The 20,405-nt window shown below is 40.1% G+C and overlaps 1 long non-coding RNA gene across 3 annotated transcripts in view; it reads left to right on the forward strand.

Moving 5' to 3' along the window:
• Positions 1-20,405, forward strand: part of LOC130252527 (uncharacterized) — a 175,789-nt gene that overhangs the window by 135,410 nt on the left and 19,974 nt on the right. For 2 of the 3 annotated variants that reach the window (XR_008840377.1, XR_008840375.1), the window contains 2 exons: positions 7,599-7,776; positions 19,475-19,559. This is a non-coding gene — a long non-coding RNA (uncharacterized LOC130252527). Of the gene's footprint in view, positions 1-7,598; positions 7,777-8,644; positions 8,769-19,474; positions 19,560-20,405 lie in introns of all 3 variants that reach the window. The other variant, XR_008840376.1, reaches the window with a different exon arrangement.

The following is a 20,405-nucleotide window of genomic DNA, read 5'->3' on the forward strand; positions in this document are numbered from 1 at the left end:
AAAATGTTTCAAAGGAACTGATTAAGCTTTAGGTGTGATTCAGGCTCATAGAGGAATTTGTTCAGTATGAAATCTTTTGCAGAACACATATTTTCATTGAAGGCTGAGATAAAGATAAAAAGATAAGATAAAAATACTTATTTTTTAAAAAAAGTGAGTAGCCCCTGTGTCTTATCCTTGTGCACTTGTCCTGGTGCCATGTAGATGGTTTCTGATTCTTGTCTGTTCTACACAAAATGAACATGATTTTTAATTGTCTAAGGGCTTGCTGAGGAATTGGTTTGTTGAGGTTACTGCAAATAAAGGAAGATCTCAGTAGTCAGTTAGTTCTTTGACTAAAAGAGGTCATTAAATTTGATGATAGAAGCTGTCAGTGTATAAAAATATACAAGTGAATAGGACGTGAGAACAAATGCTGACAAGTGCAGTATACAGCTGGTGCTCTTGACAAGACACAGGGTTGAACTGAACAAATGGCTCATAAAGCTCCTTTAGCAGGAGGACAGTAAAATCCTTCCTCTAAGGTGATTTAGCTTTTTAGTAAGCATTTATATGGAGACAGGGGTCTACCCTGGTGGATGGGTTGCTTGCTTTTGCCAGGCACTGCAGACAGCGCCGCAATATAACTTCAGTTTATTGTGGCACTAAAACTATTAAACTGTGACTGTCTTTTTTTTTTTTTTCTTTTCACTTGTAGTGAGGTTTGTCTTTAACCAAAAGGGGACAGCCATTCTTTTCCCATGCTGACAATTGTTTTTGATGGGCAAGCCATCTCATGCCTTTCAAAAAAGCAAGAGCTCACTTTGTGCTAAATGGCTGAAAGGGAAAATATAGAGTTAACCACAGAGGTTGATCAGTAACTCACAACTACAGTAGCTCCACTTAACATAGAAGAAAGTTAAAACAGTTACTCCATTCTCTGTCTTATGGATTAGAATTATCCAGATGACTAAAATTAGTGATAGCCACTTCCCTGGGGGACAAGTGCTGGGTGGGTGTAGGGAGAGCCCAGGTCAGGAGCCCTCCCATGAGGAGCTGAATGATGCCCCAGGTAGCAGAGAGCTATGGTGATTGTTCCTAGGAGACTCCTGTGGGTGGGTGTGGGAGCTGGATGTGTGGAAATCCCAGATCTCTTGGAGTCAAGTTTCCATTCAGGTGGGTGACCATGCTGGACTGGGATGGGGAACTGTCTCAGCAAAAGGCCACCATCCCTTTGCCTGATGTCCTAGCTTGGTTGTGTCCAGCCCTGGTGTCACCACTGCTCATGGTGAAAGACTGTTCCTGCCAGCTGTGTCCCTACCCATCAAATTCCCCCCATGGCATGGGCTCCTGAAAAAAGCCTGGTATGCCCATGGTGTTGGGTTCTCTCATTTATTCCAGTTTAGATGCTTATTCTGGAGAGATGCACAGAAACTCTCATTCCAGCTTGCAAAAGTGTTTTTCAAAGTCACTCTGAGGTCACAGAGTCCTCTGAATCGCTGAGGTCACTGAGACATACCCAAAGTGTCTTTGAGAGTCCTTTGAAAATTGCTGCCAGTATTTTCTCTGACCGGGTCATTATCTGCTTGCTGAGAAACAGGAGGTTTTGTAATACACATTTTCTGTCAAACTGTTTGCAACATGTGAGTCCTCATTTGGACTGGAAGCTCATCTTTAAATTCATGAGATGGATTAGGAAAAAAAAAATCTAAGAACGCTGACAAATCGACACTTTCAAACCCAGATTTCTGATAGTGTTTGAACCTCATGGAAGCTTTAGATCAATTCTTTATTGATTTTATTCAACTGTTTCTTCAGCTAGACTATTTGGATGAAATAAGCTTTGCCTTCCCACAGCAATCTTTGTGTTGATTAAGAAAGGATGTGTACTCTGTTATAAACAACCTCTGTTACATGAGCTCTCACATACCTGCTCTGTTGAAAAGAAAAACATATAGGCAGCCATCGTAGGCAAGCACCAGTCCTAAATCAAGGCCAGGGGCTGTGGATCTGGTCCAGGGTGGCAGAAATCTGGTGCTGTGCAGACCCTAACCCAAAGCAGGAGCCTGTCAGTGCTGCTCTCCACAGACAGGATGATGCCTCAGCAGAGCAGCCCATTCCCTAGGGAGCCTCAACAAAACCCTGAATATTTCAGTTTAGTCCAGGAACACCAAGAACTCACAGTGTAGAACACACATTTGTTCCATATGGACACCAATCATGAGCTTTAAGCTGTCTCTGAGACACTGTCTGGATGTTTTTTTCACCTTTTGCTCTATGACAAATCCTAGTAAACACATATAAGCAGATTGTTTTTATTATCCACAAATCCCACAACACTGAGTATGTTTTCCACTATATCTCTCTCAGTCCAGGAGAGGAAAAAAATTATAAACATTGCCATGTATCCAGGTCAGAAACCAGAGTTTATGTCATGCCTGTTATTATTCAGGTTGACCGGTCTACCCTGACATATTCTGACTTTAAGCTCCACAGTGATGGTCCTGTTAAGATCTGACCTTTAAAACTTCAAGCCCTCGTGGTCCTTCTGGGGCTTTGAGTCATTTCTGCCTGACTGAACATCATACAAAATGCTTGAAATTTTATTAACCCATTAATACATGACAGGAGAAAACATCAAAGTAAGAGCAGCAGCCAGCAGGTAGATCAGGAAAACATAGCAGGCTTGCACAGAATGGCAGCTCTGCTTCTTAAGTGGATGAGACAGACAATTATTTACTGCATTTTGAGAGCACCTGGCACTCAGTCTCTTGGCCATCAGGACAACTCAAGGGAAAGTGGTGTTTATCACAGTGCCCTGTTAAGTGGGTTTGACTGCAACAGAAATAAACAAAACAGCCTCTGGAAAAGTTTCAGGACTTTCCAACTGGTGAGTGCTTTGGTGTTGCAGACAGCTCGGGTCATTTATTAGGAGCCAAAGAGTCAGCCCAAATGACAATATGCACTTTTGTGTTTGTTGGTTTCTTCCTTCTAATTTTGTTTGTTTCCTTGTGAAGAAGGGGGATTTCACACACTATAATAACCCCATCACTTCAAAATAATCTTCAGTCTGCCACTCTAACAGATCCAACATCTCCTTTCAAATTTCCTAAAATTCTTTCCTTTGCTCATAAGGATCCTCTCCTTTGCTGCTCTGCTTTTTTTATGTGGCACAAAGAAGACAATTCTGATTTCCTGTGAGTGTGCTAAGGCATTTAAATTTTTAGTAACCACTGCAATACGTGCTGCCTGCTTTTTGGGAGTGCTGTGTTGGTAGATGATCTAAAATGGATGGATTGCATGCTGCAGATTCTGGAATGTAATCCTCTTACAATTTTGCATCTTGCTCACAAATGTTGCAAGATTTGCTTATTGGCTGTTTTCTTCAACCAGATGTTGAATTTCTAAGCCACAGAATGGGCCTCCCCTTACTTCTAGCCAAATATCACTTCTTCATTTCAAATGAATAATGTCAAATCATTTCTGAGTACAGCATGTTACCCACATTTCCAGTCTCAGGAAGTTCAAGAAATGCAAGATGGAAATCCGAGACTTTGTTTCCAGGTCTGGAAGCTTTGGTTGATATGAATATCAATACTATAAAAAGGAAAAAAAATATCAGCCTTTTCACATTATCATGGCCTAATAGGAGGCAAAAACTTTTCATTCTTAGCAATTCCAATTTTTTAATGTAAAATTCATTAGAATCTTCAGTTTTGCATTTTGAGATAAAAATTTTGCTTCTATCTGGTTCCAAAGGTCAAGCCCAATATATAATTCCTTTAATTATATCATGAGAATCTCCCTGCTCAAGCTTGGTCCAGCTAGACCAGGTTGTTCAGGGCTGGTTCAGTCAAGTTTGGAGCATCTCTTCCAACAGAGAGGTTAATAACTTTCAGCTTTCAGCAGTTTGGATAGCAGAGCAAAGTTGGCATGGGAGAGGTGAAAGGGAGGATCATGTAGGGGAAATCATACCTTGCCAGAACCCTGATGTGTGTGTGGGGCCAGCAAGACAGAGTGTGGAGAGCATAAGGATGGGATTGCAAATCTGGGGAACTACCAGATGCACTCCTGGAGTCCAGTCTGGTTCATGATGGGAAAGGATGAATTAATAAATCTGCTTTCAAGTGTTAAGATGGGTGTCACAGAATGCAATGTTCTCTAAGCAGATATTTTAAAGCTTTCCATGCTTATTCACACACCAGAGAGAAGCAAAATCTCTAAAATCCTGAACTGACTAGGAATTCCACCAAAACATATTTATTGAAGAGGCTGAGAAAGTATCATGTGTTTTATGCTGATTTTTATTTCTTTTGTGTTTCTTACTGTATGAATAATTAAATGAAAATAATTTTGAACAGGGAAAGAGAAAAGGAAACCCTTCTTCTCTTCCCTTTATTTGTAGGTAAATAATAACTTAAACTAAATATATAACAGAATAATATTTATTACTGCAAAATGGATTTCTGTTAATGGTTCATATTATTGTTGATGAATATGTAAGCAATTGTACTTTAGCCTCTCCTCTTGAGAGAGAGCAGAATATGTTTACTAGAGTGAAATATATTAAATACTCAGCCTTGTAAAGGGCATCCTCTGTTATGCCTAAAGCTTTCACAGGCAGGAAGGTTTCTTACCCCTTTCACTATATTTATTTAATTCCTCTGATGAGTGGACTGCATTCTCACAAATCCATCTGTAATTTTAGCTGCCTAATCTGCTTTCTCTTCTTTCTTATTAAAATAAGATAATGAAGAAAAGAAATATCACTGTAAATGCATGGTGCACTAAAAATGCAGCATAAATTCTTTACATACAAATGCTTCAGAACTGGTTATCCCCATTATGAAGAACTAGATTCTGCTTTGATAATTTGTGACATTTCGCATGTTGGCAGCCAAAGCTTCCCACAGTTTTTCTAAATTGTAGGGTTTTTTGCATTAAATTGCTGAAGTCGAGAAAAGTGGGACACAATGACTTGAATGGCATATTGAATTCTTGAATTGCAGCTAAGAAGACTGATCAGAGTGACTATCTAAGGTGTTGCTTATGCATTCAAGCAATAAAACTTTGGAAGATTCTGTGAGGGCTCTGCTTCAGCAAAGTCCTAGGTCTTATGTTTGACTGTAGATAAGGGGACTTATTGCTTGAAATGAATCTAATTATACAGTTTACTTTTTCCTAGAAACATATTAAAATCAGCTCCTGAGTCACTTTGAAGCAAAGGCAATTCCAAAAACCAGCAGTTTGTGGCAAACACATTGCATTGTTGCAGCAGAATATTGAAAAAAAAAAGCCCAGAGAAATCCTATTGGACATCCTGGTGGTTCATCTGAACCTCTTTCTAACATTTCTTGTAGCCTTGTCCCACCCATGAAAAATGTACCTTGCATTAAGAAAGAACTTACAAAGCAAGCAAAAGTTACTAAGTCACATCCACCTTAAAGGGAAAAGAGAAACAAAAACCCAAGCCTGGGTCAAAACGTTGCTTTTCTGTATCACACACTCATTATGGAGGTAGCTTTTACTTAACCTCTTGGTTCTCACATCACTCATGTTAATGGGCAAGTTTCTGATACCGGTGGCATTTATCAACTGATCATCTGTGACTCCATGAGTCACTGTCTCCAGGCTTGACATAAACCACTCAGACTCTGCGTTAGGGTCACCTGGACTTTGTCACTATTTAACAATTGAAAAGGAGCAGTATTTCCTTAAAGCACAGGCCAGACCCTCCAGTGATGTAAAGGAGAACAAGAGAAGCAAAGTCAATAAAGCACTGATGTTTTCCTAAGGCTCCAAGGCAGTTGAACAAATGCTGAAGCTCTGTTTTCCCTCTGCACTTTATTTCTTTGCTCATTTGCTCTTTTGCCCACTTGAGTTAAATCAAATGTACCCAGGTACAGGCAGTACTTGTAAAAATAGCTGTTGGTTTATTGCATCCCAATACCAGGATGCACTGATTGTGTACTAGATGAAAAATTTTGGCCTGTTCATCTTCTTCTCTGCCTCTAGTGCAATTCTAGAAATACTGAGAGGATTATTTGGTTTTCTGTTTTTAGAGAAAAAGTCTTCTGAACGCAGAGAATAGTTGTCTTGGAGCTATTTTGCAGAGTGTAGAAAGGTAATGTGGGCCTAACACTTAGTAAGGAAGTGTTTTATTTACTCTGCTTTTAAATATAGCGTTGCATTTCAGGCATCAAATGTGATAATTCTGAATAGAAGATCTGATTTCTCAGGAGGCAGAACATTCAGTTTAGTCCCATGGCTAGTTTTTACCCATGCCTGCATCTGTGACGAAATTCTGTGCTGAGGGACAAATGAAAAGGCACTCTCTCTTTAAAGACATTTTACCTTTGAGTTCCTGTTCATTTGGAAATCTGTATCAAACCTGAGCCCTGCAGAAAACTGGTAAAGCTGTAGGGCCCAGTTGCAGCATGGGGCCAAGGCCCTGAGCCAGAACCACTGAAAAGCTGCTTTGAAATTAGTCCTGCTCTTGGCAGCTGTTGGAAAATGTATACTAATTTTTCCAGGTCAGCTTCAGCTTCTTCCTCTTCCAAGCCCCAGGAAGTTAAAAATGCATATTTGATGAACTCCTTGAAAATTCAAATTCCTGTATGCCTGATCTGATAAGTAAAAGATGTTGATGAAGCTCAGAAATGAATAGTAGGGGAACTCTCAGCCAAATGCCCAACATATATTTCTTTAGTACATGATATCTTTAAGATCAGACTAGGTCAGGACAATCAGACCACTGACTCAATGCAGAGAATTTCTCATTGTTAGGACACAGCCTGAAACTTCTACTGGGAATTTAGTGCTGCTGCAAGTGGGGAGTGCTGGTAAGCCAAAGGACGTGCTTATCCACATATCTCTGTTCCTCTCCTCCAGCCCTGCCCCTAAAGAATGTGTCACAGGATCTATTTCTGGATCAATGGCAGGAGTCACCAAACAATCCTTGCAAATTATTCTGTTGACCAAATGAAGGCTTAGCTCTCCTCTAAAGACAGCAGGGCCAATGTAATTTTGAATGCTGTAATTAATTCCACATGTTTTGAAGCATTAGGGTAGAGTGGAAGGACCAGAAGTGTACTAATAAATAAAGGCCATATCCTGGTATTGATCTGTATGTGGAACTCACCACTGGAATCAATAGGGAGTGCTGAAAAAAATCAATGGCAGGATATGACCCTGAGATAAGCCGGTTTCAAATCATTCTGTCTCTCCACTACAAATAGACAGGTTACTTTCTGTTATCTAAGTCCTCAAACATCCTCAAGAAGTTTGAGAAGTAGGAAAAAGCCACATGGAAGGGAAAGATTTACGTGACAAAATACTTGTGTTTTGTAAGGCTATGTTTAGTTGTTTCTTTGCAATATCAACCTTCTGGGTGAAACATTTGGATGGTTTCTTGTAATTAGGAGTGAGAATACCTCAGGGAAGAGTGAGTGGTTACTTTGCCTCGACTAGATGCTAAAAAGGCTGAGTTTTGTAGCTCGTAAGTTATGTTTCTTGTCTCTATTTGCTTGTGTAAGATAAATGCTGTGTGGCATTTCCTGAAGCACCAGAGCACAAACAGGGACCCTTCAGGCTCACAAACGTGATTTTTTTTCTTTCAGAAACCAAATTGAAGGGATGGATATATGGATGCTTGGATACCTGTGCAATACAGCATCAAGACAGAGCTGAAGCTTACCCAGCCTTGGTTAACTAACTTCATGGTTCTCACGACCTGAATCTAAAAATAGCTTTAAGATGGCTGTATGGATACTCCTCTCACTAATTGTTTTCTACAATGTGAGTATTTCCATTTTGTTTTTTAGTTATTTTATTTTTGGGAGAGAAGTCAAGCAAATATTTCTGGGATTGAGAAGAACTTTTTGTAATACCTCAAAGTTTTTATGCGTGCTTACATTAACCAACATTGAGGCAATTTGGTATGAGGAAGCTCCACATCAGCTAAAGAGAATACAGAGAAAATGGCAGCTTTGAATCTGGGGAAGGAAAAAAAAAAAAAGGACCAAGGGCATTTAGCCAGAGAGTTTCTCTCTTTAGAATAACTCTCTTTGCTTGCCCTTGCTTGTCTTCTGCCTTTTTTTATTTGTTTTTTAATTGCATGCATGCATTTAATGCATGGGAAATAATTCCCTTTGCCAGACATGATATAAATGTGCACTCAGAGCTTTGTGAACTGCTGGTTCCTAACACTGGAAGATGCAACCCAGCCAAAATCCCCTCTAGATAGCTCTGATGTTTTCATTGCAGTACCAATCTTTGCCCAGATCCCTCTGTGACTCTTTTCCCTATCTGTAGCTTGGTTCTCACTTAGAATTGCAAGTTGGAAAGTTCCTATTTCTTTTTATCTGTGAAGGAGATCTATCTCAGTAATACAAGCTTTTGCATGCTGCCCCATTAGTGTCTCATCTTAATCCATGCCTTGAGGGTCTGAATCCAGAGAAGCTAGAATAATCTCGTCTCCATGCAGATCTTGGACTCTTCTCAAACTGTGCCAAAAAGTGTACCAATTAAACTGTGCTTTCATGACATTGCAAGCCAGCCCCTTGCAGAGAATGTGGATAAAAAAAATAAAGGTTTATAATTTGGGTTTCAGAAAAAGAATAGTTTCCCTTCCAAAATGATCTGACTTGTGTCATTCACAATTTAGTCAGAACCTGGAATGCTACCTTCAGATTATGGAAGCTGGCAAAATTCATAACCTGGCAAAAGGGAAAATATTCACATAATTCTCTCGGCAAGAAACCAAATCAAACTATTCTTTTTAATTGCAGGTGAGTAATAGCACTCTTACATTTCATACAAATAACGTCAGCACTCTCCTGCTCTGTGATTGATGGGATGTTTTAAGTGGAGTGCTTTAACTCAGCACAGCTGGTCTCTTGCTGGATTCCTCTCCTAGCCTAAGAAATTTTTGGGTTTGGATGTATTGGCAACAACTTTCCCTTCTAAGTCTGAAAAATATTCCTCAAGAGAGTAGATGTTGAGTTGTCAGCTCTGTACTTGGTCTGTATCCCTGCTAGTGAAAACCTGGGATTACTGTGAGTTTTGTTTGGTTGGCTTTTTTGACCAATTAATTTGGTCTTCAAGGTCTTGTTTTGAGCTCTTGGACTGAACTAATGGTCTTTCATGAGTAATGTGTCTGTAGCTAAGTGCTTCCTTGCAGTGCTTTCAGAAGGAGTTTACCCTTTCCCTGGATCTCTGCCATTTTGTTGCTTCCCTTGGGTGTCCAGGGAAAGAAAACTGCTGGGTGCTTGAGAAAAGAGGAGGACTTTAAACCTTTTCTATTAGGCTTCCAAAAAAACAGGATGTGCAGCAAAAAGTGGGATTCTTAGCCACCATAACCACCAGCTATGGAGTTCATCAAAGTAGCCATATATACATTCAGTGTGCTAAATTCCTAGCATTAGACTCACGTGAATCTATTCTCAGTCTCTGAGTAAAATCCACACAAGCTTTCAGAACCCTGGAGTACATAATAACAGGAAAATCATGGCTCTGGTTAAACACCTCCCCAGGGAGGGCCTGGTAAATGTCCAGGGTGGTGATTAGGGGAGGTTAACTTATGATGTGACAAGGAAAGTAGTACAACTTAGATAACACTAATAAATGGCAGTGGTGCCAAAAAATGATTGATTATTCTGAGGTGTTCAGTAAAAAAAAAGGAACAAATAAAACAAGCAGTTTTTAGAAGAATGTCCTGAATCTATCTGTGCCCATGTATAGTTATTTACTATTCTAGTATATCAAGTTGGATGTCTATGTGTGGAAAATATATTACAGAAGGAATTATTTAGTATGTAAGGAATCATCTGATGTATATCTGTGTATAATGTGGACATTATACAAACTTCCAATTTTTGTGGTTGTCATAAGTGAGTACCTACAATGCCATTTATATTGTGCTAATAGCAAGCATTTACTGAATGACTGAAAACAAATTTGCAAGGGGAGAATAATTTTCTCTTTGCTCTTGTTGGTTTTATGTTCCATGCATTTTAATCCTTACACTGTGGAGTTAGTAAATTGAATTTTTGCCATAAACAAGGGAAACCCTAAACTTCTAACATTAAAAAAACCCCTTTTTTCCCTCCCCAAAGATTAGCCATTTCCTTCTTGTTGATTTTCTTATGTTAGAATTTCCAGCATGATTTTCTTTCCTTCTGTTATGAAAGCTATATTTTTGTATTTTTGGCAAATATATATATTAGACTTTATTCATTGTTGTGTTGCAAGCTCTCAGTCTTGCACAGACTTTGACATACACTCTCCCTGCTATGCAGTGATCTGAAACACAGATTTCAGAGGGAGAGCTCATAATGAAAAAAATTAAGCAGCCCTTCACCATTTGGGATCTAAATAGCCCTGTCTTGCTCAGTGGTTGAATAATTGCACAATATTCTGGCCTTCCTGTGATGGACCCAGCCTGTCTATCCAGAGCCAAGGACTGTGGTGCTCAGATATCCGATCTGTCTCTGGGAAATCCTGGATTGTCTGTGCAGTGCTGTCTGGAAATTGTAGGGCTGCTCTCTTGAGCAGAGCCCTGCACCCACACACACACCCTGCAGAATCCAGTTGGGAAATTAGTCCAGCTGCTGTTTATTTGGGTGTCACTCTGTTGCCCTCCACTGTGTGGATGCACTCAAGTGGTGTCTTTTAGGGGATTTGGTGGAGAGAAGTCAGCACAGCGAAAAGTAGAGACTCCTTGCTCATGCTTGGAGATCCTCTGTGTGTCTGTAAAATGCTCTGTCTCCTCAGGTCTGCTCTTAAAGCCTGAAGCAGATGTTTTATTACACTTTTACTGACTCTAAGGAAAAAGTCTCTCCACTTCAGCAGGAAGATGAGGCCTCCTGACACCAAAATCTTTGCTCCAAACATTACAATATTTGTTCTATGGCATGTAAAGAAAAAGCTACTCAGAGTATTATTTAGGGAGATGCTTTACCCACCTCTCTCATAATGGACAAACACTTGTCTGTACAGTGCTGTTAAAAATCATACATCTATTATGAAATAATGCAAAATTTTAAAACCTGAGTGTTTACATCCAGTGTAAGCTGATGCTCAGAGAGGTGTAGCACACAAGCCTGACACCATGGTGTAGAAGTGGTCTTGTCTGACTGTCCCTCACTCCTGTCCAGAGATGGGGAGCTGACTGCAGACAACATTCCAATGGAGAAGGTCTCCATGTTACATCAGCATGGGTATGGCTGCTTTCTTCCTGACAGTCTCTTATTGTTGCTCCTCTTTTTTTTCTGGCACAATGATAAGCATTTCAGTCTGTTTACCCTTTTAAAGGTGTTTTCAGTATTCCCAGGTGGTGCCTGTCTGGGCTGTGACAGGGGAAAGCAGGACTTTCCATGTGGAAGTTTTTCCAAGACAGCTCTCAAGGTTTCCCCTCCTGCCCAAAATGTGCTGCCATTTCTCCCTTTCTTGAGCTGTGTTGCCTGAACAGGGAAGCAGTTCAAAGCCAGCTGGCTTCTTGTCTGTGCTCTAGGAGGCTAATGGTTGAAAATACAAGAAAAGAAAAGGAGAACACCATAAAAATTTGAAAAATGTGTACTTTTTATTTAGCTAAAAATGAATGTATTTACCACTGAGATAATACAAAACTTGTTTGTTTGTTTTTATCAGCTTCATTTACATGGCAAATGAACAGAGTTCCTTTACATCAAGGTGCACTTTTGAAAATAAAAAAATTCTATGCAAACTTTTTAGGGAAAAGATACTTTGTCACTTTTGCCTTATGATAAGACAATCACTGAACAAGAGCAAAACAGAAAAAGGATATATCAAATTGCATATGGTGACTGTAATGCTACCTTTAATTCATTTAATAAGGAAGGTGTTTGTAGTGTGTAATGCAATTTTTTTCTGGCAGCAGTCAGAGCTGCAGTCATTCTCTATGCAGTGAACTGAATCCTACATGGTTTAGGCAGTTAAAAATACCAAAATGACTTTTTTCCCTCCTGCTCCTCCAGGCTTTCTTCTTTGCAGATGGCAGAGGACAATATGCTGGGTCTGCAATAACACTGACTCAAAATTCCTTGCTAATTGTAAGATAACTTCCTAAAGATTGCAAGCAAAAGGAAGTCAGAGAACAAAGCAATGTCAAGTATGCACATGTCACAACACAATGTGCTGATTCCAAGCCTTTGGAAACATGCTGAAAGACATGTCTGGAAAAAAGAAAAACAACAGGGAAGTGCTTCCACACAGGCTTTCAGCATGAAAACAACAGCTGAATGTGCCTGTTCCCACCAGGAAAAAATACCCTGAAATAACAAAAGGTGCTGGAGAGCTAGAAATGAAATCATCAGATGGCAAGAACAGTCTTTTGTCTGTTCTTACAGAGACTGCACTCCCAGTGCATTGTAAAGCACGGGATCAATCTGGAGTAGTGTTTGACCGCAAGGTGCCAAGAAGACCAAGAAAAATGGAATGTATAAACACAGCTCTCTTACAATGAAGGACTAACAGAGCAAAACAGGAGGAAAGCAAACAAAGGGCCACACTTTCAGATAATGTATCTGCAGGAATGCAAACTCTGTGCATTCCTGATCACTCCTGTAGGTACTGAGGGCACAAAAGACAGACTCTTGAGAACAGCATACACAGCGTTTCTTTGTGAAACAGAGCCTGCACACATTCCCTTCATAACCACAGGTAAATCTTTGCATCATTGGTGTGCTCTAAAGATGTAAGTGCTTTCAATTAGGTCTGTCACTGCTGGCTTGCTCAGTCCAATTTTCTGTCAGCTTAAGAGCTGAGGGTTGAGTAAATTCCAGAGGAAAATTATGGGATCCCAGTGAAAGATGACATGCACAACACAAATGAAACACTGCATGCATCTGACTAAAGATGCTATAAAATATCACCTCTACAGGCAGAGGGACATCCTAGCTAAATTCAAATGAAGCAGCACTCAGGAATGAATAATAATGCACTTGGGCTTTTTTCTTCTAAAGCTGATAGAGGGTAATAAAAATTATCCCAAGTTTTTGCAGGCAGAAGCAAACACCGGGATGAAAACCAAGTTGCCTAACATCACATATCAGCTCAGGAATAATGTCTCCATCTCCAGATTCTCAAGTGACATTATAAAACTGTTCCTTTTTGTTAAGTGCCGAGCCTCAAAGAGCACTCAGGACAAGTGCACCTGAGAGGCTTGTTTTGCTTTTGATGCTTCTGGTTGTGCTCCCAGAGATACATGCCATAAAATGACCTCACAGTTTGCTCATGCTTTCTTACAATGTGCAAGAAAAACCCAACCTTACCTTAAGCAAGTGATTTAGGTAGATTTTTGTTTGTTAAATTCTAGCATAAATGTTTCTGTCAGAAATAGAAAAAGTGTTTCTGTGATTACAAAGGCTAAATATGAAGTAAGCTGTGTACATGATTTCTTTCCCCTGGCTGCAAACTGTAATATCTGTCTCAAACCTATTTGTCTACTAAATATTCCTTGTCAGTGTACTTTTGGGGGTTCAGGTCTTCCTTGCTGATTCTAATTGGGACTCCAGCTGTATGCAGCCCCATTTAAATTTGATGTTCAGCTGTCTTTCTTAGACTGCCATGCAGTTAATGGATTTCTTCTTCCCTCTTGGGCTAGATAGAGCCTATCTGACTCCCAGTTCCAAAATAGCAAGTTCATGGAAAATGTGGCTTCTTTAGAATAAACACTAGTTGGTTTTTTTATTATTTGTGCAAACAAGAGCCTGACCAAACTGAGCCTTATATTTTATACTCAAAAGAAACCCTCTGTTGTAATAAATCACTGTTGTAGATATCCTTTGAGGCTATCTAACACAGCCAAATGAGGGAGTGAGATACTCTCTTACTTCTTGCTTTGCATGGCCACGTAAGATTTGTCAGGCAACAAGGCACATGAAATTGTTAGGCAGTGAAGGGAAAGAAATACCTTTAAAAAGAGCTTTTGGGTTGTAATTCTGTTGTTCCTGCCAGAGGTTTTGAAATCACACAAAGGATGAGCTTGTTGTCCTGGGAACAATATTCTAGCAAATTGCTTTTCCAGGACCAAGGGAATAGTGTCTTTCATCATAATTCCTCCTTTCAGACCACTGAATAAATGAATTGAAAGCTAACTTTAGGTTAAAAAAAAGGAGAAAGGAAATATGAAGGTTAAATCCAAGCACTATTATACTGTCCAAAAGCAGTGAAGAGATTGCAGCAGGTGGTCCCACCACCTGTGCCTGTCTGCTTCCATTCCAAGTAATCTCCTTATCAAATGCAGAGAGCAGCAGACACCCAGGAGGGTCCCACAGGAAGAGCTGAGGCTGAAAAACAGTGACTAACCAGGGAGATAGGAGCCTGCAGTGCAGGGGGTGCATAACTTGGGGAAGCCAGAACAGTCAAACCCCTAGAGACTGATCCTTGTTTGCAGCTTGTGTACCTACAGCAATACTGCTGGCTCCAGCCCTTCACATTCATATCCTGGTGGTAATGGATGGGAGATGAGAGATCCTGCAGTTCCAAGCTAGAAGCTGCCATGTCCTAATGACTTGCAGAGAAAAAGGCCAATCACACAACACTTTTATAATAGCACCTATTTTCTTTATCCTTCCTCAGCTGCTGCAGGAAATGCTCTAATTTAATAGAGCAAGAGGATGCATTGCCCGGGTTCTGGGCGGCACAATAACAACATAATGATCCCGGCCCTCGGCACTGCAGGCAGGGCTGTGGTTTGCTTCTCAGTGGGCTGCACTCACTATGGCTGTTTAGGACTGTCAGCTTCCACTAAAAGAAAACAAAGTGCTGGCTGAAAAAGCAATCTCAGTAAAGGCTGTTCCTGTCATGTATCTGAATATTCCCTTTCACTCGTCCTTTTCTGTGCATGAAACTTCTTAGGTAAACATTGCTGGGAGGGAAATTGTACCTCAAAGGAGCCCGCTGTTGCTAGTGTGTATCCTCACATTCAAGTGGGATCTTTTGAAGTGAAGGCATTCTCCAAGCTGAGGACTTCTCTGTCAAGCTGCCTGCTGGGCACGATGCACAGCCCGGAGCTGTTGGCTCTACCTTTTCCCAAGTTGTTCCCTAGCAGAGCAAAGTTCTTGTTCTTTGGGTGGCAGCTGGTGTTTCCTTCTCAGCAGGTCTGCTCTCTGTGGTGCAGCACCTCAGTGACACAGCTAAATGGCTTCTCATGTGGGACCACTCTTGGCACTGCCTTGCACCTTCCACCCTGGGTTCCTTGTAGCTTTTACACCTGGGCCCAAATGCATCCAGGGCTTCCTGCTTGCACTGGGCAGTGTGGGATACTTTGTGATAACCTCTAACGGGATCCAGCCCTCGCTGCTTCTCTTCCATCTGTTCCTCATGGACAGGACATTTCCCTGTCCTGTAAGGATCACTTTGGTAACAGCCCTGACACTGGACCTGCTGCTCTGGGAAGTCCAGCTGTTACTCCTGAACTTTTCATAAATCCCTTCTCAATTTTAACAGCACAAGAGGATATGGGCAAAAATGAGGGCTGCTGAAACTCATCAGAAGGGTTGAGTGGCACCCTGGGTGAGGGTGACAGAGCCCAGCACCCACATTTTCCATAGTGGTAGTTATCCATGAAAATGAACACTGCAGGAGCGCTAATCCTGAAACATCCAGCACAGCTCCTGCAGGCTTTAGTGGTTTGTCCTGATGTAGCATTGCTTGATATGGTTTTTTAAGAGAAAGGAGCTTCACTTTGGATTTTACACCATAGTCTCAAAGGGAAGTCTGGTTCCCCTTGACAGACATTTGGCTCGTATATTTTGAGCAATGCTTTTGAGATCCTTGAGTGGAATATTCTGAGTTAAAAGAATAACACTGCAGCTTTCTTCCATGAAACAGTAAAGCTTCTTTCATTTCTTGCATGATGTTGTCAAGACAACAGTGTCCTAATAGTACCTGTACTATTTGCCACAGTGTTTTGGAGCACACAATGTTTTGGAGCAGCTTTTGTTATAGAAATATTTCCAAACCTGAGCAGCCTTTCTTTTTCCCTTTTTATTTTTTTCCCAAGTATTTAAAAATCTGTAAGGAAATATTTATTCCTGGCCAGACATTAAGATTTGGATTCAAAAGGCATTTTTTTGTTGTTCATATGACTCTCAGAATACACAGGTTTTGTGTTAACTTGCAATCCAAAAATGTCGTATATACTGAAGAAGGTCTAAGGTTCTAGAAGTTTAAAAGTCAGGGAGTGAAAAGTGATGGCTCTCTGCAACTATGATGGCTCAGAAATATATGACATTTTCTGTTATTTTGTAGGGTGATGACTTTATACCATCATTTACTTAAACAGTGTGGCAAATTTTATAGTAACTTCATTAATCAATTTGACACTTTTACAGTCTCAGCTTGCATTGCACTTAACATGCTTTTTCAATATTTGATTTCCCTGACTAAATCCATAAAGCAAAGAAAGGAGAGATTAAAATAACAAGAACTACATTGACTCAAATTCAGCTCAAAGTTTATGCTGGATTCTGCTGTATGCTTTTAGTGTGGAAGCAAAAAGTTTGCTCTTCCCTCTTGTGAAAGGGTTGTGCCAGAACAGGACAGGCTCTGAGGGACTTGGCATGAAGAAGTGGTGGTAGAGTGGTGGCAATTCTGTCAGACCTTGCCCTTCCCAGGAGTGTGCAGTCCTGTTGGTCATAAGGCTTTTGGTAGGAAGGTTCCTGTCCACATGAGTCTTCCTTGGGGATTCTGAGCTGGCTTTCAAAACTGGTTAGGAAGAAACAATTTATCTCGCTCTCATTTTGGAGGACTCTGATAATAAAAGTGAAGCATGTGGTGAGATTCAGATCTGGGCAGCAATAATCTTTATTTCAGCGTGCTCATTTTGATTTTGATCACATCTCTGACCAGTAAGCAAGGGAAGATGAACCAATTTTATATTAAGTTTCTGCTGACCCCACTCGAAGGCCACAGCTGTTCTTTCTGTTCCAGGAAGAGCATCCTTTTACAGATGACTCCTGATACTCTTCTTTCTTCAACTCAGGTGAAGAGAAAACTGTGGTGGGGCAATAAAGTCTTGGTAATTTGGTTAGAATTAATTTGCACCTATATATAAAAGCCATGTGAAGATATAATCTGACAGAAATTCTGTGCTAAGGTTGCAAAGCCCAGAATTTAAATGTAAGGAAATGTTTTATTCACAGCTGCCAACAGAATCTTAATTCAGATGCTTTTTGTGTAAAGATCTAGTGTTTAATTGCATAATCACATACTATTTTTTCCAGAGGACGTCTGTCTCACTCGGGGCACAGAACCTACAAGAGGGCCAAGTAGAGGTTATGCAGGCACACATAAATCTGCCACTTCCTAATTTAGCTGTCCTTGACTTTGCAACCTACATAATTTTGCTTTCAGAGAGATACATGTTATTTTCTTTTCTTAAACCATGATAGAGGCACTTTTCATAAATGGTTGCTTTTGGTGGGAAACTGTTGGATGTCAGCTTCCTAAAGGAGACATAGTTAAGAAATGGATAATTCAGTAAACACAGCCTCTGTGCATTTTTAAACATGCATAGACTAACACTTCATTTGCTCTCAGCTTGGAGTGTCTCATGGTGTTTCAAGTGCTAAAAGATTTACTATGGTTTATGACTTAAATATTTCTAACTCAATTTGTCCTTTAGCACCAAAACCCCCTGTCCTGCAGCACACTCAAAGGCTAAAGGGCACCAATGCATTCTCCTGCTTAACTGCCCATGGATTGGAGCAGCTCTCATGACCTTTCTGTTGCTCTGGGGATCTTTTATGAAATTAATAATTAAAATGCAAAGCCTCGGGTCTATATATGATGTAATGTTTGAGGTTCTCAGTGCAAAACCAGATTCCCTCAGTCACAATATTTTTATACATTAAACAGTTTTGCTTGAAAAGAATTATACTGTCCTCCAGTATAATTTTGATTTTTCAGTCTACCTTGCTACCAGTTTGCTCTTCTCAAAGTATTGAGTGCATTTCCATTACATTTCATTTCATTTAAATTTAATTTCAAAGTGCATATTAGTCTTTATGGCTGGATGTTCCTTTTAAAAACATGCGAGTTCTGGCAGGTATGACCTGGGATACAAACACATATCTTTATTTGCTAAGAATAAACTATCTAGCAGTGTAGCTTTGCTTATGCTTCTATCATTAAAATGCTAGGACATCACTGTAAAAAAATGGACCAAGCTACAGGTAGAATGAGCAGGAACCAGAAAAACAGATCAGAGGAATGAAGTACAATGAGCAGGCTGTCAGATCCAGTTCTCCAAACCTTGTAAATGGAAAATACCCAACCTTGACTTGCATTGACTTTTTAGAACAATTTAGCAGTTATCAGAAAGAGCCCTTCAGTCCAAGAAGATTGTGTTTAATAGGTGGCCAAGTCAGTGGGTTCATAATCTGTAAAAATAATTTACCACTGTCTATTGGAACAATAATTATTGAGTGGAAAAATGCATTTTAAGGCCTTTTTAGTGGCAGCTCCACAACTGATCCTATAGAGACTATTTTCAATCCAGGTTTTCATGCCTTCAGCAAATGCAGGTTTAAGTGAGAATCCAGCTGTGGGACACTGAAAGCTTTCAATGCAGATACGTGCCTGGGCCGTGTAATAGATGAACAATCCGAGGCAACACTGAAAGAATCCATTTTTCCCTTTCCAATTTCTCCGCATCTGGATTTACTAGATTACCCAACAAATATGAGTTAATATTCTAGCTTGCAGAGAGCTCTCCTCATGTTTGGAGGAACTGTGGATTTCATAACAATTTTATGAGTTTAGAGCTGCTTTTTGGAAATGTGTTTTTAAACAGAGGATGTGTTTTATCTTTTCTAGAACATATTTTCTTGATTTAACTGGCGTGGGTTCATTATTTTTTGAATAATTTAAGCAGTCTGGGTCTAGGGCCCAAATTGTGTTGACCTTAAATATAATCCTGGTGGAGTGAATGTTGAAATAGCAAAGAGAAGTTTAGTTTTGTGTTGAAGACCAGGGTCAGTGAGAAATATTTCAGCTGTTACACTGTCCTGATTTAGAAGGCAAATGAAAGGCTTCTGTGCATCATGTTGACGTGTTGTGACTGGATGAGTGCAGATGAATCATGATCTGGAGTCTGCTAAACTTGTGCTTGGAGGATTGAGAATAAATATATAAGGAAGAGTGTGTTCCTAGGAGAAGTCAAACACAAGTTCTGGAAAGATCCCAGCAAATCACAAAAAAAAAAAAAAAAAAAAAAAAAAAAAAAAAAAAGTTATGCAACATTTACTTGTAGATGTGGAACAAAACAGACAATTTACAGTTTATTTGGAGTGTGGGAGCATCATGGACATTAATGGTTGTCACCAGTGTCAGGTCAGGAACCAGCCCAGGAGCTGCCCTAAAGGCTCAGGGAAAATTGTTATGTGCATAAAATTAATAATCTTCGTGGAAGATGCCTTTTATATTGTGTTGAATATTTGAATTTTCTGTTGGGTTGCTCCTTCTGCAGGGAACAAAACAGGGAAGCACTGGACCAAGACCAAGGAAGAAGGACTACAGTAACTGACAATATCTAAGACCATATGCTCCTGCAGGTCTGGAGATCCTTTTTAGAAAGCTGGGTTCCTGGGGAAAGTAGAATCTCAAATCTGTTACTACTGGTCAGAGCCTAGGAAATAAAATTTCCAGTCCACAGGGGCAAAACAAGTAGAGTACAGTAGATCTGTGCTGCAGGCAGCCATACCCAGCCTGGGTGGTATTTGGTGTTTCTGCATTGTCTAGACATTAACCAGGCACAAAGCACAGATCTGTGCTTGAGATAGTTAGTCTACCTCAGCTTAAGGATTTGGTGTGAAAATCCTGTAGCACAACTGTTTTTTTTAGTTGGTGGAGTAGGAAGGGAAAGCAGCGTGTTTCTCATCTGATATTTAATATTTGAAATTATTTCTAGTATTTGAAAAATTAATTGAATAATATTTTGGCAGTATTAGTCACCCATTTACACAAATTATTGATGAGGACTCAGCACAAATAATGTTTTATTTTTCAAGCTGCTCTCTTGCTTGAAATAAAAATTGGATCTAGAGAAAATGAGGAGATTTTTAAAAGGGATCTAAAAACAATGGGGTCCTCCTGAAAAAAACAAAGAGAGCAAACCAAACCAGAATGGAATTTGTTCAGTTCCTTTAGAAACACAGCCTCTGCCTTCAGAGCATTCTCAACATTCTATATTATTCCCAACCACTAGCAAAACAAGGGAAAGGCTTTCCCAAGGGAAATGTGCTTGAGCCTGCTGCAATGTCTGCGAGGAGCATGGGTGCTGGTGCAGAGTGATACAGGGAGGAACTGTGCTGTCAACAACAGGAAGCTGGTGAAAAACGAGCGGTGCCCCTGGGGAGGTGAATGCAGAGCAGATGTCTCTAATTGTGAGTCACACTGTG

Source organism: Oenanthe melanoleuca, chromosome 4 (genome assembly GCF_029582105.1).
Source record: "Oenanthe melanoleuca isolate GR-GAL-2019-014 chromosome 4, OMel1.0, whole genome shotgun sequence".
Lineage (NCBI taxonomy): Eukaryota > Metazoa > Chordata > Aves > Passeriformes > Muscicapidae > Oenanthe > Oenanthe melanoleuca.